At 33.8% G+C, this 27,065-nt stretch overlaps 1 protein-coding gene across 2 annotated transcripts in view; it reads right to left on the bottom strand.

The window, feature by feature from the left end:
- LOC129237095 (solute carrier family 41 member 2) overlaps positions 1 to 27,065 on the bottom strand; it is a 127,069-nt gene that overhangs the window by 53,590 nt on the left and 46,414 nt on the right. The window contains exon 1 of one of the 2 annotated variants that reach the window (XM_054871514.1): positions 20,911 to 21,196. The exons of the other annotated variant lie outside the window; for it this stretch is intronic. The gene's annotated coding sequence lies outside the window, so the exon portion shown is untranslated. Of the gene's footprint in view, positions 1 to 20,910; positions 21,197 to 27,065 lie in introns of those variants that run through there. 2 annotated transcript variants of the gene reach the window in all.

The following is a 27,065-nucleotide window of genomic DNA, read 5'->3' as shown; positions in this document are numbered from 1 at the left end:
AAAGCAACTCAAGGCAGGCACAAAGTTTAATAACTAACTTTTTCCATGCATTTCTAAGAAACCCTCACATTAAGTTTAAATTGTTTTTAACGTATGCAGGTAAAATTACAAGCAGTAGAGTTGTTTGTTATTACAAAGTGTTTTTTGTTTTTTTACTAGGTTAAGGTAAATGTACCGCACAGAGGGCGCCACTCATTGAAATAGGAGTTATGTGTGCTTTTGTGCTGGATTGTTGGCTGTTGGACTTACGATTTATAACCAGAAATGATACTATGGACTAATTTTTAGTCTCTGAAATTTTTCTGGTGAATATGTAACGCCAGCTTTCTTTTTTCTTCCATGGGTGAAGGCGTGAAAAGGCGTTTCAGAGTGCTTGAAAGTACGAGGCCGGAGCGGCAGAGCGTTTTTCTCAAAATGGTGCTTTCCAAGTCGGTGACCAACATTACTCGAAAACGACTAGACCGATTAGTCTCAACTTTTAACACGAGCTTTTTAAATATATTTTTTTAGTAATTAATTGGAGATTTTTTCTGTCCTATAAATATTTCTTTTTTTATAACCAATTTAAAGCCAAAATTATTGTTAAAAACCGATTTTGTTTTGAGAAAACGCCATTTTGTCAAACAAATTTATTTTGCTTGTTCCTTCGATTAATTACTAGATTGAATATTACTTTAAAGAAATCTGTTTGGTTTTTTTAATTTCAGAGGACCCAGTTTAGAGATGTAGTGATCACCGCAAAACTTCTTTTTTAAGAGGAGCTCCCGAAGATAAGTTGTAGCTCCTTTCCAAATAAATATTTTTACTAATACAGTTAAATGATATGTGTAAACATTTTTAGATCAATAAGTTAAAAAGTTTTCTCGGAAAAAATTCTTGAAAATTCGCTTTTTTCGGCCTTCTAACTGTAACCCCTTAAAATTTTCTTAAAATACAAACTATAAACACAACCAGCTGTATAGGCGTCTTCTACTCATATCAAGTTTTGCTAATAATTACAAGATTTGAATTAGTCCCTATTTACATAGGGAAACATTTGGAAGGGAAACATTTTGTTCGTGGGAGAATGACGGTCGGGGAAGATTGAGGTGCTTTTGTTTCTCGTACTGGTGATACGATTTGTGCTTTTTATTCGTACTGTCAAATTTAAAGTTAGCTGCAAAATTATTTTTGACGGTAGTTTCATTCTTTGCCTTCTTTTGTGTCAGAAAGTTCTGTGTTGGTTTCCAATCAAATGGAAGAAATAGATGATGACAAACAGCAGAATACTGCTTAGGAAATACAGGATGAGTTTTACTAATAAAGTAGGTATGATTTAAAATTCTTAATGGATATATTGAATTCTGCATATTTTTTCCATTTCTAGATACTCAAGCGTAAAGAAAAGTTTACTGCATTTAACACCATTAATTTCGTGAATTTTAAGTTGAAGTAAAGGAAAGAATCTTAATATGAAGTATTTTTAATTAAATTCAAGTACAAAAATATACAAATAAAAAACAGCAAATTATTTATTAATTAACCAATTCAGTTTGTCTTCTTCCTTGACGCATTTGAAAGTCTGTTGACGAACGTTCTCCGCTTTTTTGCGGATTGTGGAATATATCCGAACCAGTTGGGCGGTTTTGTTTACAGCTTCTGCATCACCTCTACTATCAGCGTACATTTCGTCACTGCCAAGCAAATAATTGTGTAAAGTACAACAAACAAATTATTTTATTCACTTCATAAAAATCACGGATGCACGAATGATGGATATGTCAAAAGATGCCAGAGAAGTAAACGTTAGAAGCAACGAATGTTGCTGAAAATAATTTTGCTCGAGTGACCGCGAATGAAACATCCAAGAAGAATTTCCAGTGTGTCCCTTTCAGATGTCTCTGTGTGTAAATCGGAACTTAGTTAACATTTTTTGATATTCTTTGTTTTGAGAGATAATTCTTGTTTACTCTCATTGCTAGCTGGTGTTGGCAGAGAATGTTAATGTTAATAATAACATTCTCTGGTGATGGCTTATTTTCTTATCGAGCAAACCTGGTAATATCAGCATGTTATTAACATTAACATTACCATAAGATTATCATTGCTACTCAATGCTCGAGCAACTGTTATTAGAAAAACCTTTTTCCATCATTTTATGTGCCATGTTAACAGTGGTTATGAACCCAGGATTGATATTCGTCCAATGTCAAAAATTAAATATTCAACACTATTATCAATTTTTTTTATTTATTTATTTTTATTGTGCAATCGTCATCAGATTATACATCTACTAATATACAACTTTGGGCATATCTTCGATTAAGTGGTGTGATAAGCTCTCGAATACATCTCAACAATCTTTGAAGCCGAAGAACTTGTTTTATGTGCTATGACCAGCAGAAACTCATATAATTTTCGCTGCAACCTAAGTATGAAGTGCTTTGAAAAAAAGTTGGAACAAATAAACTAATTAAGTATGACTAACTTCCTATGGCCTATAACGGAAATATAAATTATAGGCATGCGCGCGTTGCTTTGCGAAATATGTTTTCCAAATACTCCATAAATTATTATTTCTGCATCTAAGTACCTATATGGCTGATAAGCACTCGTTTATTTGGTCATTGGTTAGTAACACTTTTGTTACTGAATTCATCAACAAATTTTACTACGAGTTATTGGAAATAAATAATTTAAAAATTGTATGCATTTAGTATTCATTTATTATGGATTTTCTATCGCTAATGATTGTGATTTAAATTTATAAATTTGGGAACTTACAAATTTATCTACACATACACAAACATACAGATGCACATATGCAGCAAAATATTGTATTATAGTTGTGCATACATAATAAAAACATTAATGTTTGTCAAACGCACAATTAAGGTTAATTAACGACCTTCTCTGTTGCCGTATTTAAATTGGATTTTGATTGGTAAGGTTGCACTTCCGGTCCAAAAAAAAGCATAAGAAAAATCGTAAAACAACCATTAATAATTTAAATCAATCTTTCACTTATTTTTTTCCAATCTATTTTTGCTCAGCACAAATACTATTACACCAATCGCGAGCAAATGCGCTACATTTATCTCGTCTCCCTCTCCTCCGAAGAGTACTATAAAAGCACCAAATCGCAGTTATCTCAAATTATGAATATCGCCTTGCGAGTGGACAACGATTTCATGCTGTTTGTTTCTAAGTGCCTGGTTCGAGACGGGATGGTTGTATAACAACTGAAAACTTTGTTTTGCCTACACGAGAATTGGTATTTATATTTATAGGCTAACATTGGAAAAATTATCATTGGTAATTGAAAACGGTTTTATTTATTGATGTACTATATGATATATGAGTATACTTCTATGATAGAAAGATCAATACACTTTGGATTTGTTTGAACCAATTTTCGATTAGATTAGTAATCGCACTTTTTTTCCAAATTTTCTGTCTTTATAAAAATACTTTTTTATCGTAACACGTATATATGTATGTATATTTAAAACAAAAAAGCGACGCAGACGAGCGCAATTTATAAAAATATTGTATATTGTTTTATCGAAGGCCAAAGGTCATTTTCATTCATTTCAAAAACCACAAAAGTTCTATGGAACTTCAATTTTTGTTTTTTTTTTTTTCAGCGAAACAGTGCTTGTTCTTTACTTATGTCTAAAAATATTAATATTTGGACAGGGCTTATTCATAATAGGTAAAAAAAAATGATATTTTAAAAAAAGTGCAGAAAGCGACCCTTCATCACTGATAAAATTAAAAGTTTGGCGTGGCTCATGCGCAAGGGAGTGGTGGCATACGTTGGCCTTCGGGATATGCATACGCTCACGAATAGAATTCTTCTTTCTGTTGTATTATAGTGGAACAAATATGGACTAATATTCTCTAAATATTCCTATTAGTTCTTAATGGTAATTTATAAAAAGTACTATAAATGAAAAGTACTATTCAACATATCTTTGTGTAACAATTTTTAAATTAGGCTTACGCACTTACATATGGTATATTACAATCACTACCTTTTGCAGTCGTAATGGACAACCAACTACATTTCTTTACCAAGATACATTTTCAAACCCACGGTAAACACTTATGTGGCTCACACATTTAAAACGTTTTGAGTGTATTTAGCGCATTAAAGATTCCTTAAAGATAAATAGTAACCCTCGAACAATGAATTGAAATTGGGACTTTTAAAATCGCGAATGTCCTATCAACTTTTGCGACAGCATTTCATAATACATAGATAATTTCATTAATAAATTAATGATAAATAAATACACGAAACGTTCGAGTCGAACTTGTTCTGACAAACGAAAGAGGAATGCAGTTGATTATATGTATGCTTAAAAATTTAATTTTATGCGAAAAAGTCATGGCCTTAAAATCACTACACGCACACCACTTCGTAACTAATGTTTTCCCCTACAGGGGAATTTGCAGCAGGCAGGTGTTTATCGTAATTATAAAAGATGCAATCAGAAATGGCTTTACAACTAATCAGACACTGAGCAGTTTTACAAAGGTATAGAGTCCGACAAAGGAGTGCCAATCCAGAAGAATTCCCCGAATATTTATGGGGCGTGTTTATGCTGTTATAAGAACAACAGAGAAATTCTTGCCTATACAAAAATGCAACTCTGATAAAAATATTGCAAACATTAAGCAAAGTCGAATAATCAATTAATTGGCGAAATTGGATACAAGTCAGAAGAGAATTGTTAAAAAGTGTAATCGAATTTATGCTCCCAATTGAATGGGGTTAGTCCATGGTAAAATTTTTTCTGACGATTAATACGTATGAAACGAGCTTTGGGGCAATTGCATCGCAATGAATTACTATGCGCAAATGTCGATTAAGAGACTGCGTTTATTTGGAGACATAATTTTCATATATTTTATTTTAATATTCATCAGTGCTAGCTAAAAAGACTACATGATGGCTAGCCTTCTATTTCTTACACAATTCTAATTGGCTGCAGTGCAGAAAATGAGTCCTCTTTAACTTAAAAACTGCCACATAAGAGCAATCAATACTAACATTTTGGCCTGCTTAATATACTTAGCGATGCTTTGATCGATTTTCAAGCGGGCGTAATGCAAAGGGCCTTTCAAAGGTAACGCCTAGATGTCAGTAGTGAATAATTCCTAGACTGTCCCATTATTATTTTTAGAAATTATTGAAACCCATTAACCGCTCCTTAGACAACATATCGCAATATTCGTGATTTTTGGTGGAAATAATCATCCGAATGAGTGGACAATTCAAGGTTTGGTGAAAAATTTCAAGAAACTGTTTCTGTCGACGATCGAAAAATGGCTTGCTGACCAAAAACTGGACGTCTGAGAATATTGTTGCTGTAAAGTGTTGCTGAACAACTCTCAACGTCGATATCTCGACGTTCTCAACAATTAGGCATTCATGAATCGACTGTTTGGCGAATTTTACCTGTAGAGGTGCTCATGGTGGATATATAAATGACGTGATTTTTCATAAATAATTGTTAAGAGCCGCATTTTAAATAAACGCAAGTGAAACCTGAAAGAATCTATTTGTTTACATATTTTATTTTAAAACAAAATTTACATCTACAAAATCAAAAATCTTTTACGAGTGTGTATTCTAGCGGAAAGTGGATGCAAAAAAGATGTATCTACAAGATTGCGAAACGCAAGAGATGCATTTGCAAATCTTCGTTCGATGTGCCAGTCCAAGCAAATACACATTAAAACAAAAATACGAATTCTGAACTTCAATGTTAAATCAGTTCTGCTCTACGCCTGTGAAACATGGTGCGTGTCTGCGGAAATTGTACAAAAGCTTCAAGTGTTCAAGTGAAGGGCTGCTTGAGACGCATTCTACGTATCTGGTGGTCAGACAACTGGATATCTTAACACCGAACTGCATCGACGATGTATCAAAAACCAATCATAACTGAAATAAGTGTACGTAAATGGAGATGGAACCTACGGAAAGGTGGCACTGAAATCAGCAGACAAGCGCTGGACTGGAACCCCTAAGGACAGCGCAGAAGAGGCAGATCTAGGGGCTCTTGGCGACGCTGCCGAAGAGGAATACAAAGCCGTGGACAAAACAATGACCTGGCAGCAAGTGAAATATATATCCGGGAATCGCACAAAATGGAAAAATTTTACTTTGGCTCTATGCTGCGCAATGGAGACTAGGGAATGATGATGATGCTGGCGCTTCGCTTCGATTTGCTGTGCGTTTTTGAACATAGCACAAAATGAAACTTGCAGGGATTACTCAACTATTAACGCAAAAATAAATAAATAAATAAATAAATAAATAAATAAATAAAAAAAAAAATAAAATAAAAAAATAATAATGAAAATTAAACAATTTGAACAGGGAAAGGAATTTCTCAATAATTACAAGCAAAAATATTGAACCAAAATTTATAATATTTTTCCTAAATTATTTTTTGCTGACGTATCTTTTACCCCGAAAACTAGATACTTCACTTTAAAAAATTCTATACCAAAACTCTCAACACTGCATAAATCTTAAAATACATTTTTTTTATTATTTCAATTTACTTCTTCTTCAAGCTACAAATAAACCAAAATTTAGCAGCATTAATGGCAATGTCCAAAATATTTGGATCACTTAACATGGAGTCGCTGTGCTGTCCTAATGGCAGTGATTGTGCATGAATGGATTTACTCTCATTGAATATCATGAATAAATAAATTTGCTGTTATTTTCGATAATTTATTGTTGTTTTCGATTTTTACTATAACAAAATTCGCGGAAAAAATTTCAGGATAGTTCTTAAGTACATCAAAATAAAAGCCAAATTTATTTGAGATTTACTTTTATCTACAATACTTAAAGTATTGACAAAATAATCTCGTATATCAAAGTGTATCAATAAATAATAGGCACATAATTACGAATAACCCAAAAAAACCCAAAAACCCCAACGTAGGTGATTACATATTTCAATAAATTGACTACTTAGTATTTTGCGTTCGTCGCTATTAATTTCAACACACGTTGCACAGCTGTACGTTGTCAGAATTTTGAACTTTTTAAGTACATATGAACTACATGTTTGTCTTGTAGTTTCCAATTCCATAGAAGTGTTTGTTTATTGTGATTCTCAAAATTTTAGTAATTTAATTTACTTTATTTGCTGGTGTCGGTGGAAGCGATCAACACCTAAAATCAATTGCTTAATATGCAAATAGCTTTAGATTTTTTATTAGTGTGAAGCACTCTGTACGACGCTGAAAACACTTTTTAACGGAGACCCCATAGATTTACATTTGAACGAACAAAGGTTGTGAATCCATTTTCAAGTGATGAGGTACTCCACATACAGACGTTACTAAATGGAAGCCCCTTTTTTGCGTTTACTAAATCCCAACCTTTATGGATGTCTCAAAAGTGGTTATTGGAACAGATTCTAGTAGATTTTCTAAGCAACTCACTCGGAGGGCGGGCGTTCTTTATATTTATAACTTTAAAAATAATATACATATAGAAATCCATTATTATTTTTTTTTTTTTGCGCAAATACTCTAATATTCTTGTATGGCTGATCTTTTACTTCTGCACGCTGCTACGACTACTAACATGCCGGCCAACTTTGATTATTTCTGTGATTTTATCGAAATTCGTAAAAAACATCCGTAAAATGTACCGAATTTTCTCTTTGTTAACTTCCATTGTTAACACCTTGTAACTCGCAACTGAATGGAACAAACAAAAAATAGCAAAAGAATTTTTTAGTGTGAAATGTCACCTTAACAACAAATTGTTTGACAGATATTTTACGAGATATCGATAACTACAGCCATCTACTAAGAACATATTTTTTTCTTCAACCTAATATATATAATTGGAACTTACACCCTTTATTGGGTGTTTGGCCGAGCTTCTACTCCTCTTTGTTATGTGCGTCTTGATGTTGTTTCACAAATGCATATACCGACCTACGACAGATAATTTCTTTTATGAGGAGCTTTTTCATGGTAGAAATGCACTCGGAGGTTTGCCATTATCTGCCGAGGGGCGACCGCTATTAAAAAAAAACTTTGTTAGAAAAAACAGTGTGTTATTGTTTCTTATACCTGAAAGGTAAATTTTTATTTTTCTCTCCCCAAACTGGAAAACATTTAAGAGCCAAGCAGTAAACTTGCGAGTTCGTTCATATTTTTTTCTGTAATTTTTTCGTGAAAATGAAGTCTTCTAGAGAAATGAGAAAATCTTTTAACTTACGTAAGTCGAGAACAAAAAAGCGCAAAAATGTTTTTAATCCAAAAACAGCTGAAACGGATGAAAGAAGTTTCAGTGCCTTGGCGAAAAAATTTAAAGAACAAGAGGAAATCTCAGTTCCGCGTGATCCGTCTGTTGAGTATCGCATTTTAAATTTTATAGCAGTGTTTGCAGCAATTTCTGAGTATGTGAAATGTAAGATCCGTGACGGAAATGTTAAGTTTCACACTGCTTCTGAACGAGGACTTGGTTTTAAAATTGTTTTGCAGTGTGATGAGTGTGCAAATTGTAACATAAATTCTAGTCCTTTTGTCGTGCACTCTTATAAAATAAATCGACGATTTTTATTTGTCATGACAGTCCTCGGATAAGGGTTAAAAGGTGCAGCAAGGTGTGGATTGATGAACATGCGAGCTTTAATATCACAACCCACTTACGATTTAATAATGAATAATACTGAAGAAAAAAATTTGACTTCCGAACATCAAGGTGATGAACATTCGACAGAATTAATGAAATAACTACTAAAAGCGAGGGCTTTGACCAGAAGTTCACGAAAAAAATGGGTTCCTAATTACGGCAAGATTAACCAGACACTAAGTCACTGCGTGCATTTAATTTTATTGTCTACGCCAGAGGTCGGCAGCCTTTCAAGAGTCAAAAATTACAATTTACAAAATTTTAAAGTTTTTAAAGAGTGACAAATTGTTTCTTGCCGACAATAAATAGTACTCGGATAAATAAATTTTATTTTTATCAAAAAAAATATATATATTTAATTTATTTTATCAAGAAAACAATATGTATTAAAAAAAAAATTTTTCATAAGAAAAAAAAATCTAGAGATCCAGTATGAATTCCAAATGGCTCAATGTGAATTTCGTTACTATTAGAGCTGAGAGGATTTATTATGAATGCTAGAGTGATTTTGTTGGTTTTGGATTGCTCAAATCTCTTAGTAAATTCATATTTAATTTTTTTTTTTATAACTGGAACGAAGTAATTTTTGTCAACAGTTGCACTGGTTTTATCGCGATATTGCTTTAGAAATTTAAATTGAAGTAATTTACCGCTCTGAACACCTTCTACACAGAGAACAAATTTTTCTTCAAATCAAACCAATTCTTCTAGACTGGAATTCTCCTTGCAGTTTTAGATTCAGTTCATTTAATTTCGTTGTGTGAAAAATGTTTGAAGCTATGTGCCGTTCTCTAATTCATAGTTGGCATTTTGCATTTAGGAATGTATGTATTTATCTCACAAACACAAAGCACAACGTTTCAACACCTCAGATTTGGAAAGCCAGCACACTTTATTGTGAAGAAATAAAAAATTGGAATACATAGTCTTCATTTTGTTTAAGAATTCTTTGGAGTTAGCGAGTACAACTGGTTGAGAGATAGAATCGGTGCCTTATTCTCGTTAATGGGTTATACACAGTTAGAATATAAAAAAAATTGATTTTTTTTTAATTTTAATTTTTTATAATTTTAATTCCTTAATTTACATATATTTAAGAATACACACAGCAAATTTTATATCTTTTCGGTGAATATTTTCAAAGTTACACGCAAATTTGAAAAGACGTTTCGGATTGCTTGAAAGTACAAGGCCGGAGCGGCAACATTACTCGAAAATGGTGTCACATTTTAACACGAGCTTCTTAAATATATATTTTTTAGTAATTAATCGAAGATTTTTTGTCACCGATAAATATTTTTCTTTTTTATAAATAATTTAAAGCCGAAATTTCGGTCAAAAACCATTTTTTTTTTTTGAGAAAGCGTCATTTTGTGAAAAAAATTTATTTTGCTTATTACTTCGATTACTTTCACAAAATCTGTTTGGTTTTTTAATTTCAGCGGGTCCAGTTCAAAGATAAAGTGCTCCCGAAGATCAGCTGTAGCTCCTTTCCAAATAAATATTTTTACTAATACTAAGTCTTAAAATACAGTTAAAAGATAACATAATACGTGTACAAATTTTTAGATCAATAAATTTAAAAGTTTTCTCAGAAAAAATTCTCGAAAATTCGTTTTTTTCAGCCTTCTAACTGTATATAACCCCTTAAACGATTCAGAGCGATTTTTAAATGTTTTTTGTTTTTTTGTTTTGTTTTTGATGAAATAAATAGTGTTTACGTATGGAGCTAAAGAACCGCAGCTTCAAATCCAAAGAGCCGCATGTGGCTCGCGAGCAGCAGGTACCTGACACCTGGTCTACGCGACATGCTATTTCATCTTTAGTTATAATATACAATTTTTTTTTGCATTTCTGGCGGTGTGATTGTTTTTATTGACGCATTTTGTATAATACCTGTATAATTATTATACTGCACTGTTATTAAATTTTCAAAATGATTTTTTGCGAAATTCTACACATTAATTAGTATTACTTTTTATGCAAATATCCGGCGACAAAATGCAAAAATTTATATGAATTTTTATAACACCAATTTTCGGCATTTTATATTCTAAAAAGCTTTCGTTAACAAAAAATGCATAACTTTTATTATACTTTCGTGGACATTAAATTTAAAAACATGCATGCATATACATAAACATACATACCTACACACACACACACATAAAACTACATAAGTACATTTAATAATGGAAATTTTTACTTACTAAATAATAAACAATTTCTCAGAATTGATCATTTGATTGAGGATCACTTCGGATCACTGCGAATTCAATGATCGTTTCACATTGGTAACAATTTCTTTACCCAAATTAAAGTGCAAATCAAACTGTGTACCGGCTGTTATTTGTCAAATAAATTCGTGTATTTGCATTTGAAGTGGACATTCGTCACTTGGTATTTAGCGCTTCTCAGCGGAAAGTTATTGGCAGTGGCTAATCAGGGGTGGCATAGAAATGCTATAAAAATATTTACTTGAATCACAGTCATAGCTGAACAGTTAGATAAGTACGTTTTCTACTTATACTTTTCACTATTTAAAAACAAAAACCGCAAAAAAAAATTAAAAAAAATAGCTACATAATTTTTATTGTATTGCAATAATCAGTTTTTGTTTAATAAGATAATACGCGGATACCGTAGCACTGCCACTTCGCCACACTTAAGTGAGCGGTTATGACGTCAATCGATTTGTTGCCTTCTTTTCAAGAGTTTACTCTTGAGTTTTCAATAAATAAATTTCCCATGATTTACGCAAGTTGTTGCCCTTGAACCTTTATCTTTTTTGTCAAAAATGCTTTGTGTCTTAAAAAATTATCACGTTTTACTTTCTTGCCAAAAATATACTTTCTTACTAAAATTCGAATACTACGAATTTAAAGGACCTTTGCCGAAAATAATTCTATCGGTAACGTAACTAAGGCAGAATTTCCTTAAAGGCATAGAATTACTATCAAAGCTTGGGTTCCCATGTAGTGTAGTAAAAAACAGTCAAGTAATTAAATTTTTTTCTTTTGTCGCCTAATACATTTCTCTGAAATGGTAAAAGTCTTACGGTTCATACGGTAAATTAAGCGAATGCGGGTAGTGGTTGACAACATCTTCTTGAATTTAATTGAAAAAGTGATGTTGGTTGCAAATAACTCACATTCCTATGTACGTTGGGGATCACCCAGGGACTAAATGGGACAAATCTGAAAAATCCATCAAGAAATGTGAGAAGTTAAAATTAGAGGGGTATAGTGAGTTACCCCTCAGCCATCGCCGAATGGGTTAGTGCGTGACTATTATTCGGTAGCGTCAATTGCGAAGCACACTCTGAGCAGTGTTACCGTTTTGGCTATTTTTAACCAAAGTTGGTTATTTACTTCTCTTCACAAGTATTTTGGTTATTTGGTTATTATATTTCTGAAAATTGGTGAAATCTCACAAAAAAAGCATAGTTGGAATTTTTTGGCTACCTTATGAAACTGCAGCCGTCGTAGCGGAATGTCAGTTGGTGCCTGACTACAATTCGGAATTCGGAGAACGTTGGTTCGCATCTCCGTGAAACACCAAAATGAAGAAAAAGTTTTTTCTAATAGTGTTCGCCCTTCGGCAGGCCTTCGAGTGTATTTCTGTCATGAAAAAACTCCACATAAAAAAAAATCTGCAATTCGGAGTCGGCTTAAAACTGTAGGCCTCTCCATTTGTGGATTAACATCAAGACGCTTGCCACAAATAGGAGGAGGAGCTCTGCCAAACACCCAAAAAGGGTGTAAGCGCCAATTTATATATATATATATATATCATACATATGTATATGTATATGAAACTGGGCATTTTCATTTCACACTTTGGTAACATTTTTGTACTTCGAATTCTATCCACCATTTCACTCCAGAGTCAAATCGGCAGTCTGCTGAGTGGCATGCAGCCGGTGAAAGCCGCCCAAAGCGACCAAAGACGCAGCAGTCGGCTGGCAAGATTTTGGCGTCTGTATTTTGGGATGCGCATGGAATAATATTCATCGACTATCTCCAGAAGGGGCAGACCATCAACAGCGACTATTATATAGCGTTATTGGAGCGTTTGAAAGACGAAATCGCAAAGAAACGGCCTCATATGGCGAAGAAAAAAGTGTTGTTCCATCAAGACAACGCACCGTGTCACAAATCAATGAAAACGATGGCAAAATTGAGCGAATTGGGCTTTGAATTGCTTCCCCATCCACCGTATTCTCCAGATTTGGCCCCCAGCGACTACTGGCTCTTCGCAGACCTCAAAAAGATGCTCCGTGGTAAGAGATTTGGCTCAAATGATGAAGTAATCGCCGAAACTGAGGCCTATTTTGAAGGCAAAGAAAAATCGTTTTACAAAGACGGTATCGAAAGTTGGAAAAGTGTTGGAATGCTTGTATCTCCCTAAAAGGGGACTGTGTTGATGAATAAAAACAAAGTTTGGCAAAAAAATGTGTTTTAATTAATTAGTCACACACACTATTGAACGAAGTGTTATATCCAATGGTTAGCAGAATAGATTTAAAATTATGAACTCCTGAAGAATGGCTTAAATTTTCAATTTTTAACTAATATTTCTTTTTTTATTTCCTTACAGTAATTTTTTTGTGATAATTTTATACATAATAATTTCTTTAATTTTTTAACCCTAAGTATGAGGCACATGAATATATATTTGTTGAGTGATTATTTTTTTTGTTGAAAATACTTGTGCACCTCTCTGCATGAGTACATAAGAATATAAAAAAAAAAGATTTCCGACTGAGAGTTTGGTTATTTTTATGGTAATCCTTATTTGACACTCGCGGCAACACTGACTGTGAGCATGAAACACGGAATGAGAGCAAAGGATTTTCTAGTAACGGTCGCTCCTTTACAGGCAATGGCAAATCTAAGAGTGAATTTCTATCCTGAAAAAACTCCTCATAAAAAACCATCTACCATTCGGAGGCGGCATAAAACCGTAGGTCCCTCCAATTCTGGCACAACATAAAAACGAATAGGAGGAGGAGCTCGGTCAAACTCCCAACAAAGGATGTACCCGCTAATTATATGCATATACATACACGCATAGCTGTTTTGTGGCTTTTGGTGCTATAGTTACATTTAAGGGGTAAATCTTTAAGGGGGGATTCTACTGTAAAAATCAAATTTTCATGGATTTTGTTTTCATACTTGTATTAATTTAATTAGTAAAAAAAAGTTTAGGGTTACATGAACACAGGTCTTGAGTGTACAAAAAAAATTTTTAAATTTATTTTCATTTCAAAATGGCAGCTGTACAGCCGCTCCCCCGAAACGCCTTTTGAAATCTGCCCACACTGTCGCGCATTTAAAAAAAATCTGAAATCAAAAAACCCAAATTTTTTTTATTATATATCATTATTTTTAGTTGTTAAGCCTATTACTTGCAAAAAAAAAATTTTTTTGTAAAATTTTTGAAGTTTTTTAAAAAATCGACATTTTTTTGTTGTCATTTTGTTATTAAAAAAGGGGTTATAAATAATAAATTTTTCCCCACCATAGCTTTAAAAACTAGTAAATATTGTTTAAAATATACTATCAAAGTTTGAGCTTGATATGTTAATTTTTCACGGAGCTGTGATGTGGGCAATTTTGAAAACGTGGTTTCGAGAAAAACACGCATATGACCGTAAACCTCTCGAGCGCTCAGTTTATACCTGCTTTGCTAAAACTTTTATAACTTGAAAACTATTCAAGATTTCTTTTTAAGATTTTCATGGAACATTCTGGAGTTGTTTCTGAGTATGTTTCAACAAAAAGTAAAAAATCGATTTTTTTTAAGTTTTACAGTAGAGTCCCCCCTTAACTCATATTTATCTGACATTGAAAGCTCGTGTGGGCTCGCGCTAGTGAGAGAGCCAGTGATAAGCATCCGTGTCAAGCGCCTACCAGGCAGAGTTCAAAGAGGAGTCCATATGATTTGTCAACTCTTACTTTCGTAAGCTAGTTGAGAATCGAAGAAAACTCTAAATTACTCATTGAGTATTTGATATACATATGTACATACATATATAAGAAGTATCCTTTTATTTCTGTATGGGACATTGGGCCTCTTGCATACATATAGTGGTATAGTGTTAAATTTTTGGAGTATGCACAAAGCATTTCAGCATTTTTATAATTTTTTCTTCAATAATTCATCCTTTTATAAATGTGTGGCTACAAAAATAATTGAAAGCTTTTTTAAGCAATTTGCAATTAATTTGAAGGTGTCGTTTAAATTTTTTTTAATTTTCAGATTTTTACTTATTTTCGCAAAATTTTTATTATTTTTTACTTATATTAAAAATTTAGAAAATTCAAGTTGTTAAAAAATATAGGGAATTATAGTATATAAATAAAGTGTTCAGATGATTTGTGTCAAAGGTGTATAAGCGTGTTGAAATTAATATTATCCTCGCCTGTGAGTTACAGCAAGTTGCGTTTTTCCCTCACAACTTCATATGATTAACACATACTCATACTCTCTCAACTCTTCAGAGCGGTCAATAAATTTAAGAAATGGTAGTTAGTCGTTGATATGCACTAGCATGTTTCTCCACCTATAAAGCTCAAGTAAATAACCAGTTATCAAAAGTACCGCAATCACTAATCTCGCTCTCCTCTTAACAACGGCCGTCCACTCGTTCTCAGCTAATCAGTATAATAATAATAATAATAATAATGCATACAAGTTTTCGTTATGAAAAATAATCAAGTATCTATTAGACTTTAGAGTTCTAGTAGGAAAGTTTTTAGCGTTTAAAAAGTATGTACTCGGAGGCATTAAGAAAATTCGAGGAAACCATTAATAAGAGTACACAGTTTAAGATTTCATGAGTTACATATGCTTAAGTGTGCTATGTTTAATAGGAAAAAAAACACACCCAAATAAATATGATTTGCTATGTTAAATTAGAAAAAAATAAACACACCTAAATAAATTTGATATGCTCTCAAACAAATCCGCCTAAAAATGTTTCGTTCATTTATTTTTAGAAACATTGAACTTCCGCAGAATGCAGTTCAAATATGCACATGTGAAAAAACAACACCAGCAATTTTACGCTTGCACATACATACATATATACATACATACATCCGCATTAACATATTTACATACATGCAGTAGAAGTAATTCACGTGTAGCCAATCCGTCAACCAGACACAGTCAACCAACAATACATTAACGCCGGCAACAGTGGCGTCAGTGGCGACAGCGGTGGTTTCAGCAACGGGCAATGCCCATTCACTGTTCATTTGCACTCTCTCAAGCACTCCCGCACTACTATACCTACATAACTGCACATGAGTATGCAAACAGACAATGACAATAACTCTTACTTACGAGTACAATATTCTTATAAGAAGTGCTTTAAGCATTTAATTATTGCTTTTTTGTGTTTTATTTTCCACAGAATTATACACTGCTTGCATGTGAATTTGCAGTAAGCAGGCAAAAAGGGGAAAAGCAAGCAAGCAAGCTAGTAAGCAATAAAATAATTCACACATGCACACACAACGAATTATTTTGAAAATGATGACGTTTGGCGTTTTGATGGCACATTCATACATATTCTATTATGTATATGTCTGCCGGCACGCACGCGCCGAAGTGTAGCTATTAAGTTTATGCATAATTAGCAGAAAATGAAAATGAGAAACAAAATAAAGAATCAACATCGAGTTGGCACTTTTGTTGAGGCGGGTGGCGACGTGACATGATATGTCATTGCATATATATGTATGTATGTATGTGCGTATGTAGTACGCATGTGCTGTGTATGCCAAAGAAGTAACGGCATATTGTACGAAATGTTTATTATTCATATGTTGGAGTATATTTTGCACAAAATTTAAAACATATAAATAAAAAGGCTAACACAATTTGTAGCTTTTTAATATTAGCATTTTTGCAAATGTTTACGTTCGTTTGTTTGGCGCACTTCAAATAAAAATATTCTCATAATTATTGTATTTTTAGGCTGTTAAAGGGGTGTACGTTGGCTAATTTGACCTCACTTTGAATGTTGCTTGGGTTGCATTGAACTCGTTTGTTTTGATTTTTTATAACAATTTGTTCTATTTCTACATTTATAATTCCATTCATTTGCACGCAATCAATCAGCGCACGCTACAATGCGATAGGTAAAAGCGCGCACGCATGCGCAAAGGCGCTTTGCATGCCCAATTAGTGCGATTGCTGGCCATAAAGGGTATGCATAAAGAAAAATATTACTAAATTGTTCTGTTGTATTATTTAAGTGTTGCTTTTTATATCACCGTGCTTATAGCAACAATGTTTAACCTTTGTTAATTTGTGTTTAATTTATACGAAATTCCAAATTCATAGTAAATAATTAGTTTTTATGAATAGCAGGCTTTTGTTAGAAATAGCACTTTGCGATAGCTGAAAATAATGAATTGCACTAAGCACAGGCGTTGTTTACGACCTTGGGCGGTAGAACCCAATGGGCTAGTCAGTTTAAGTGTGTGCTTCGTGAGCAATTTTTATTAAATTAATCTTAAAAACTGTTTTATCATTTAATCAAGAAGCGAGCAAGCTTTATTTAAGCAAGCGTGATAAAATATGTACTTCTAACTTGGGTTCTAGCTTTCTCAACTGCCTGACAAAGGTAAATTTAGTAGTTTGGCAAAGGTGGACTGACTAATGGTGGCAGAGCATGGTGAAAAGATTTGTAGAGGTGTACTACCTAGTACTTATTCGGCTCTGAGCAAATTTGACAGATATGCCGATGTCATTCGTTTTGTGTTTCACTAAGCTAAAGCTAATTTTGTGAAACACCCTAAGCTAAAGCTAATTTTGTGAAACACAAAACGAATGACGTAGAATCGATAGTTCCCCTCAAACAATTTGTTTCCCCCCATATCTAACGAACAAACCTGGTATCATCTATCATCCTTGGTGGCAGACTCTGGGAAATTTCTCAATTTGAGGGATATTTTGAGACAAAAATTATTAAAAGGGAAAAATGGGACATTTTTGCATTTAAATGGATTTTCCTGTAACACAATCATCGATACATAATTGATCAGAATTCATATAAGAATAACTGTTCATGGTGCTTACTCGTGCTGCACTCTCAATAAATATTTTCATTCGTAGTGTACTTTGATGACAATTACTCGTGTACACATCAATAAGAAATGCGTTCGAGATGCATTCGAGTCTGATTTTCCGTGAAAATCTCATTAAAAATTTTGGAATGTTCATATGAATATTTATTTGCCGCAAATGATTGTAACTTTGGTTATGAATGTGAAAAGGTTAGGTAAGGTTAGCCTGGATGGCAATAAGCCTCGAATAGACCTTTTGGTCCCTGGCGATACCAGATGGAGACCGACCTCTATGAATACCTAAAGTAGATATCATGTAGGATGTCAGCGCTTTTGGCGAATCTAAGCAGAGTTGAGAGATTCGCTTTTGAGATGAACTCCAGACCCTCAAATAGTGGGGTTTCCCGGCATTTTAGTCGCGTTTTTAATAATGCCGGACAAACTCACAGAAGGCGTCCTGCATTAGTCCGTGTTCGCAATCCCTATCTTGTAGGCATGTGCAGCCAATAGATTATAACCTGTCAGCATACCTATGATAGTTCTGCAGTCCTTTCGCGAGAGCGTAAGTACGAATTGAGTCAGTTTTTTGTCGTTAGTTCTACACATGACTTTTGCTGTTTTGCATGTGGTCAGATTAGTCCACCTAGCTTCCACTCGCCTTATTATGTAGTCGTCCATTTCATTGTATATTGTATTTAGCGGTTTTGGTATGCCGTTCTCTTGTTCAAAAGGTAGTCTAACAGCACTTTTTGCTATCTCATCTACTATTTCGTTCCCCATAATGCCTTTGTGACGAGGTACCCAGTAGATATGCAGCCTACTGTTTCCGGCTAGCCTTTCTATGGCCTCCCCGCTCCGTCGAACATTTTCGGACTTAATACAGTATGAGCTTAATGCTCTTATTACTGCTTGACTGTCCACGTATATATTAATTGTTGAGTTTTTTCTTGTTCTGGTGTAGGCTAGCTCCGCGGCTTTCCCCACAGCAAAAACTTCCGCTTGGAAAATATTGCTATGGTCTGGCAGCTTGATAGGCTGCCTTATCCCTAGCTTTAAGCAATAAATACCCGCGAGAAAAAATCTTGTTAAATTTAAGTTTGATGCATAGAAAGAAAAGTAGTAGTGTAAAGCTGTTTGTAACAGAAGAAACATACACATACACATTATACATAGATATTTAAGTGTTTTCGCGGCAATGTGAACTCTTTGTGAATTTGAGGGATTTGTTTTTGCGAAGCGGTTCATTGAGTAATTTTTGTGGTAAATTTTACTCAAAATGTTCGGCATCACTAGGCTTAACTAAAAATCCACTATTCTGCGCAACTATTCTAAAAGCTGGTAATGTTGGTAGTTGATTTTACTATTTTTATTTTCATTACCTTAATTAATTTTACCTCACTTTACATATAACTGCAAACTTTAAGCGTCTTGTGTTAGCATTTAAATATTATATATCGTAGCGAGTGGTTAAAAAGATTATGAAAAACACTAATGTGTTTATCAGCATGATAAAAAGAGATGAGAGAACAGCCGTTATTAAAAATAAAAATAAATAAAAATAATTGGCGCATAGACTTCTGTTAGGCGAGCATGGCCAAACCTCCTCCTATTTGTGGTATGCGTCTGGAAATTGCTCCACAAACAGCCGTTATTAGTTCCTAAATATAAACCAATTATTATATTTAAAACAGTTGAATGTAGAGGGATTTTCAGGAGCACGAAATGAAAAAATTTTTGGAAAAGCTTTGATTTGATGGACGCATTTATTGTGGCGTTCCTTGGTAAATATATATAGCACAAAATGTTTGGATTGCTTGAAAATGGCGTTCAATTGTTGGAAGTTCACTTTTTACAAAAAATCAATATATGAACTCTTTTCTGTGCTATGATTCTTGATTTCTTCACTGACAGGAAACTGTGGGCAAATGTAAATTCTGTTTCAGATGGCAATGATATTTGAGTTAGAAGCGTCTGGACAGATTAGCACACCCTACCAACGGCCTGGCTTGCTATAAAAAAATGTGACAACATACATTTTCGTTCTTCATTACCTTTTTTCGAAATCTTGTTTATGAATTCGAACAAGTTAAAATTTTTTTTTTGGGTTCTTTTTATTATTTGTATTATTAATATTGTTGTGAATAATTAATTTATTGCTACTATTTGTATTATTATTAATTATTTCAAGTTTAAAAATTTTTTTGAGTTCTTATTATTATTTTTATTATTAATATTAATTATTATTATTATGAATAGTAAATTTATTTTTTTTATTATCGTATTGTTATTTTGAATAATTAATTTATTATTATTTGTATTATTATTAATTATTTTTGTTTTGACAGTTGCAGTTATGAGTATTCGGCCGCTCAATCACGCTACATTATTCTCTTTTATTAAACTGGTCCGTGACTGCAGTAAGGCAAATTTTAACGCATAAACTATTTTTAATTAAATCGAGAAATTTGCTTATTATCACAATTTACAGTTGAAACTAAATCTTAGCTGGATTGTTGAAGAAAGAAACTCAAATTATTTGAGACAAAACAAAAATAAAAAAAAAACTGTAGAAGGTAGGCAAAAATGGTTATGCGTATATGAAAGTTACAGAACCAATTTATGATATCGTTAAATTTAAGAATAAATTCTAAAAATAGCCACATGGTCATTATGATAATTTTTGTCTATAATTGATTGTTCTCTTTCAGTATGTGATTTATTTTATTTTATTTTTTTTTTGGTTTGGTAACCTTTCAATGTGCATTTTTTCTACTTTTTTGTTTTCGTATTTTCTTTAAACGTATATTAAAGGTTAGCAGCGCGGCCTTTAGGCTGTCAATCGTCTTTGGGTCGCTGAATTTTTAGCCAAGTTCGCCCTCGACGTTTGCCACTCGCCTGGCCAGTCTAGTGGCCAATACGGCCAAACATGTCTGAGGTGCCGTTGAGCGATATAGGTTTTTTTATTTTGTTTCAATTTGTTTCTTCGAGCTTGACTCTTTAAACATTTGTGTACCAATAAGCAATAAAAACACTTAACACAATTCAATTAATTTCAACTCAACAACTTTTTAAATTTTTTTTACTCTTTTCGTCTTCCAGCAAAAATATGCAAAATTTATGCACGTGTCGACTTATTAAGAAAAATAAAAAAAGATTTCTGCTTACATTCAACACAAACACTTTGGAAACTTAAAATTAAATAATAATTTTACTAACGCATAAAATTATACTTAAGCCACGTTAATTATTTTGGAATTTCAAATATTCACTCAATTTATTTAAATTTCAACATAAAAAATGCTACACCACCAATTAGTTATTCTGGTATATGCATTCAAAAAGTTTTGTATCTACGCGTATCGCACAACACTCAACGAATAGAAACTGGTCTAAACGGAACCGAAATTTGGTCGAAATTCGAATTTTTGAAATTTCAACCGTCTTAACCGTTCACCGGGATATCGTACACTGAGTAGTCGATGGCGACTGACACTCGGTATTATAATAAAGCACTAGCAGTGATCGCTATAACTTTAGCTAGATCCCCAATAAACGACCAACATTCAATCAGCCAACAAATCATCGTTTACTCGAAAAAACGACTCGACCACTCACTCACAACTTGGTCGTGTGCTCGTAAGCACCTGACACCCAACAGGTTGAATGCATGTATGTGTATGTGTTAACTCTCTCACATCTGTCTCACTTATCGATCCCGTTGGTAGTGCTGCTGTTCGGAAATCTTCATTTAATCAGTGATAGTGGTCGCCGCTGATAAGAATCATGAATGAATGCATGAATCATTACGGTTTTTAGTTCATTAACAAAGAAATCGCTGATGGTTTGTAATGTTATTGTGGCGCGACAACAACACACAAGTACATACATACATACATGTTGTAAAAGCTTACGTAGTAGTCGCAGTCAACGTTAGCGTTGACGTTGACGTCGAAGTTAACGGTGTCGTCACTAAACACCTGTATGGTTCACGCTATGAGAACGAAAACACACACAATCTCACAAGCAGAAAACTCTTCAACTGACTACGCTCTCTTCATTCTTCCGCGTGTTTCTACATTTCTCTTTTACCCTACTTGTATTGCCCATTTTTGTGTTACTTGTCGACGATCACTGACCGTTGAAGCTTACTCCTGGTTTTTGTTTTTGTTTTTACACTTAATCTAGTTTAATTAATGACAATTGGGCTTTTGCGATTTCTGTGATTCCACTTGTTTGCCTTATCTTAAGATTAATTAAAAGAGATTTCATAGCGGCAAAATGAAGAGCGTTAAGAAAGTATGATAAAGAAGTTGTCAAGTCTACTAATATATATACACTCCGTTTCATAAGCATACCACCACAATTAATTTCAATGCAAAATACAGTGAACCATAATATTAATTGCTTTCACTTAATTACTTTTATGATCTAATTTTGTTGTTCAAAAAAAAAAACCTATGGTGGACTTAAATTTTTCTATAGAAAGCTTATTATTTCATTGTTTGTGTTGTATTTGCTGAAGACACCCGAACGATGACTGATTTACGGTGGTGTTAGCCGCTGTGTACTACTAATGAAATTCATCGGGTTTTTAATATCAATGCCCGCTATATCAGCAGTCGTAGCAAAGAGATGAGAGCCAAGATATTTAACTCTTAGCAGTGAAGGCGTTAAGAAGAAAGTGCTGAGATGATTCCACACAACTGACGCAAAAAGGACTCGAAGTAATGCCGAGTCTCACAGCATGTATACCTCGCGGCTAGTGTCCTGTAAGTTTTCTACTATGCATCCCTCCAGTTTTCAGGAGCATTTTACGAATCTTAAAAATTAAATAATAAAAATAAATAATTGGCCCGTACACTTCTGTTAGCTGTTTGGCGGAGCTCTTCCTATTTGTAGCGTGCATCTGAATGTTGTTCCACAAATAGATTAAGCCGACTCCGAACGGTAAATAGTTTTTTATGGGGAGCTTTTTCATGACAGCAATACAGGGTTTATCATTGCGTGCCGAGGCACGACCTCTATTAGAAAAACTTTTTTCATATTTTGGTGATTCACACCTACTGTGCATTCAGATTCCGAGATAATCTCATGGCAGTCATGCAGAGACCCATTCGTCTACGGTTATTCAAATACCTACGAGTATTATAAATAGAATGAATGCTGCTAAGTCTGCTTCTACGTCATTAAGCCATCTCTTTCTTGGTCGGCCTCTCTTTCTTCCGCCAATTGGCCGCAAAGTAAACATTTTTTTTTTTAATTCTTTCCTGCTGTCTTCAAGCCGAATAGAACCGTACATTTTTCGCACTATGGTTCTTTCAAATCGCAATACCTGCTTTATATCATTAACTTCCAGTGTCCAGATTTCAGCACCATAAGTAAGAACCGGACGTATCAAAGTTTTATACATCTTGATTTTCTGCATTCGTGATAAAACATTTGATCTGAACAATGTTATATTTGCATATTACGTCTTATTAGCGGATTTAATTCTTTCATCTATTGCAATTGATGTGTCTTTACTCGCTCATAGAACGAATCCTAAGTATTTGAATTCATTTACACTTTCATAAACAAAATCATCTATAACTATATTGTTGGTATCCAGTTTACATGCTGGGCGAAGCAAAAACTAAGTTTTTTCGGCGTTGACATTCAATCCTATCATTTTTACTTTTGTTTCTAGCAGCCTGAATATGCGAATTAGTTTGTTTTTGTTTTTTGCGATGATGAGAACGTTGTCAGCATAAGGGGTTATATACAGTTAGAATTTTCAAAAAATTGATTTTGTTTTTATTTTATTTTCTTAATTTACATATATTTAAGAATGCACACAGAAAATTTAATATCGTTCCGGTGAATATTTTCGAAGTTACACGCAAATTTGAAAAGGCGTTTCAGAGAATTTTTACCCTATGTAAAGTGCTTTTCAAACTTTAAACGCGTTTTTCTCAAAACCGTGTTTTCGAAGTCGGTGGACACGATTTTTAAAAAACGCCTGAAGCGATCGCCTTGAAATTTTAACACAATATTCTCAGATATATTCTCCAGGTATTAATGGAAGGAATAAGAATTCTGATGATTTTTTCTATTTTTCTAGGCAATTTTTCGCGAAAATTTTTGTAGAAAATTTAATTTTTTCCCCCTATAGCCGCCATTTTATCAAAAATTAAAATTTTGACTATTCCTTGGATTAATACATAGCTTTATTTATCCACAAAAAAAATCTTATTGGTTTTTCGATTTCAGATAATCCAAACCGGAGGGATTTTGTCCACCGCCGAACGCTTTTTCTTGGAGGACGCTTGGAAAATCATCTGCAGGAGCCGTGAACTTCAATATTTTCACTAACTTTACCTGCTATAATTAACTTAACTAGACATTATTTGAATAATTAAAAATTGTATTTGATTTTTTTTTTTTTTGATTTTTCAGCCTTACAAGTGTATAAGTTATATCAGTTTCAACAAATCAAACACTTGTGATGCTTTCCATTTCAATTCAACCGGGCTATTCAGGACATGTTCTTCGATTTCGATGTAACTCAAATATGTTGCTCTCTGGTCAAAATAATGAGACACGTCTTTTTGTTCGCCCGAAAAAAATTTTTTTCAAGAGTTATCGGCAATTTTGTTTTTCGGTTCAAAATCGATTTTTTTTTAATTATATAAGAAAACTTTTTTTTTTTAATGCCCATAACTTAGTCAAAAATGAACCGATTTAAATAATTCTGGGTTCAAAATGACCGTCATTACTTACACGAGCGACTTCACGTAGAAACAATTGCAAAAAAGTAGTTGACAATTTTTTATTTAGCAACTTTTTCCAAATCAAGAGGACACTTCGAACTTCAATTGAGCTGAATGCCCAGTAAATAAAATGAGTTGTTTTTGAGTAATGAATTTTTGACTAAAAAACCTGTTTCGCACTTTTTGTTTTTTGTAAAATAAAAAATTTTCAACTACTTTTTTGCAATTGTTTCTACATGAAATCGCTCGTGTAAGTAATGACGATCATTTTGAACCCACAATCATTAAAATCGGTTCATTTTTGACTAAGTTATGAGCATTTAAAAAAAATTCTTACTGGTTCCGTCGCTTCAAAGACGGTGATTTTAATGTTGACGACCGTCCGCGTGAAGGAAGGTCAAAAACCTTCGAAGATGCTGAATTAGAGGCATTGCTCAATTAGGAACCGTGTCAAACCCAAGAAGAGCTTGCTTCAGTATTAGGAGTTAGCCGCTAATCCCCGCATGCTTTGGGAATGATTCAGAAGTAGGGGAATTGGGTTCCTTATAAATTAAAACCAAGGGATGTTGAACGTCGTTTTTTAACCTGTGAAAAACTGCTCCAGCGGCAAAAAAGAAAATGTTTTCTTCATTGCATCGTGACGGGTGATGAAAAATAGATTCATTACAGCAATCCAAAGAAAAGAAAGTCATGGGGACTGCCCGTTCATGCTTCTACGTCATCGCCTCGGCCGAATATTCACGCTGCGAAGGTTATGCTATGTATTTGGTGGGACCAAGGTGGTGTTATTGATTATGAACTGTTAAAACCAAGCGAACCACCACTGGGGATCGGTATCGACTTCAATTGATGCGATTGAGCCGAGCACTGCACGAGAAACGGCCGTAATACCCGGAGAGGCATGAAAAAGTGATTCTACAGCATGACAACGCTCGGCCTCACGTTGCCAAACCCGTTAAAACCTACCTGGAAACACTGAAATGGGAAATCCTACCCCACTCGCCATATTCTCCAGATATTGCGCCGTCCGATTATCCCCTGTTCCGATCAATGGCACATGGTCTAGCTGACCAGCAGTTCCATTCATATGAAGACATCAAAAAATGGCTTGATCCGTGGATAGCCTCAAACGATGAACAGTTTTAACGCGACGGTATACGAGATCTACCAGAAAGATGGGGAAAAGTAGTAGCCAGCGATGGACAATACTTTCAATGCTGCACTTGTAACAATTTTTTCAGAATAAAGTTGTATTTTCATGAAAAAAACAGCGAGAACTTAGTTGCGCGCCTAGTATTTTCGCAAATGGTTTTAACAATAGAATAATAAAATATAAAATAAATAAAATAATAAAATATAAAATAAATAAAATAATAAAATAAAATAAGTCGCAACTTTGAATAATGCAAATCGTACAACCAACAGCCAAAGCAAAAATTACCTTCCTATTAGCCTATTTTTTTTTTTTTTATATATTCCGCCCTTCGCACATTGTTTATGGTTATAAGCCTAAATATTTATATATATGTATGTGTGCACAACCAACAAATCAAAGGAAAATCACTCTTTTTTTAAAAGCTGCAATAAGTTTCTTCAAGGTTGCCTTGCTCGAGGTATGCAGAGTAATTAAAACATATTTAAGTTCCGGACTAAAAATAACTTCTATAGACTAGTCGCTTTATTTTTACTTAATTTCACTTGAAGTAGCTCAAAACAATTTGCTTGTATATAAACATTTTTTATTTTTATTATTAAATTTTTGGTATTTCAAAGGAACGCCCTTGCTGCCGATTCTTCTCTTCCTCTTACTTGGCTTCGAAAATCATGTACGTACCCTCATAAAGTAACATAATTTACAATGTGGCTAATGTGTAAATAATCGTGTCCCAATGAAACAGTTTTGTAAGAACTTGAACTCTTACAAAAGCAACAAAGTAGCAGAGTAAGCAGCTGCGTGAGTGTGTTAATCGGTATGTGGCAAATATTACATTTTAGCCCTTATCAGGCAATCCAAAATTCACCTTGAGTTTGAAATGAATTTAACGAAAATAACAAAAACAAGAGTGGAAAGCGGAAATGAAACACTTCAGTTGGAAATATTTGTGTGAACACATAACATATCTGGCAATAATAAAGTTAAAGTAGCTTGAAATATACATACACACTCACATGCATAGGAATGTAATATATGTACGTCAATTCAGAAGGACACAAATTCCAAGATCAAAGACCCACATATGTAAGCAGATAATACCAAGTCTCTTATTGAATGTCTATATCTCATTGTTGTAGTATTCAGCTTACCACCACTCGAATCTCATTGATTGTGCGTCTGCGAATGCGTGACTTTCTCTTCAATCTCATCCGAATATACTTCGGTATCGGGCTGATATGAGTAGCCGGTGACAGGGGCATTACTGAAAACTGTAAGGTCAATGAGTTGGCTAGGCAGAGCTTTCTTTAGGTGGTTTCTTCGCACAAAGAGTGTTAGGTGGTTCCCTTTATTGGTTACCTGTAGGCTGCTCTTAGCACTGGCCTGTAAAGTCTTACTAAAGTCCAGATGAATCAGCA

This window comes from Anastrepha obliqua, chromosome 2 (genome assembly GCF_027943255.1).
Source record: "Anastrepha obliqua isolate idAnaObli1 chromosome 2, idAnaObli1_1.0, whole genome shotgun sequence".
In the NCBI taxonomy this organism is placed as follows: domain Eukaryota; kingdom Metazoa; phylum Arthropoda; class Insecta; order Diptera; family Tephritidae; genus Anastrepha; species Anastrepha obliqua.
Note: the sequence above shows the minus strand (reverse complement) of the source record. Positions and strands in the feature narration are given on the sequence as shown.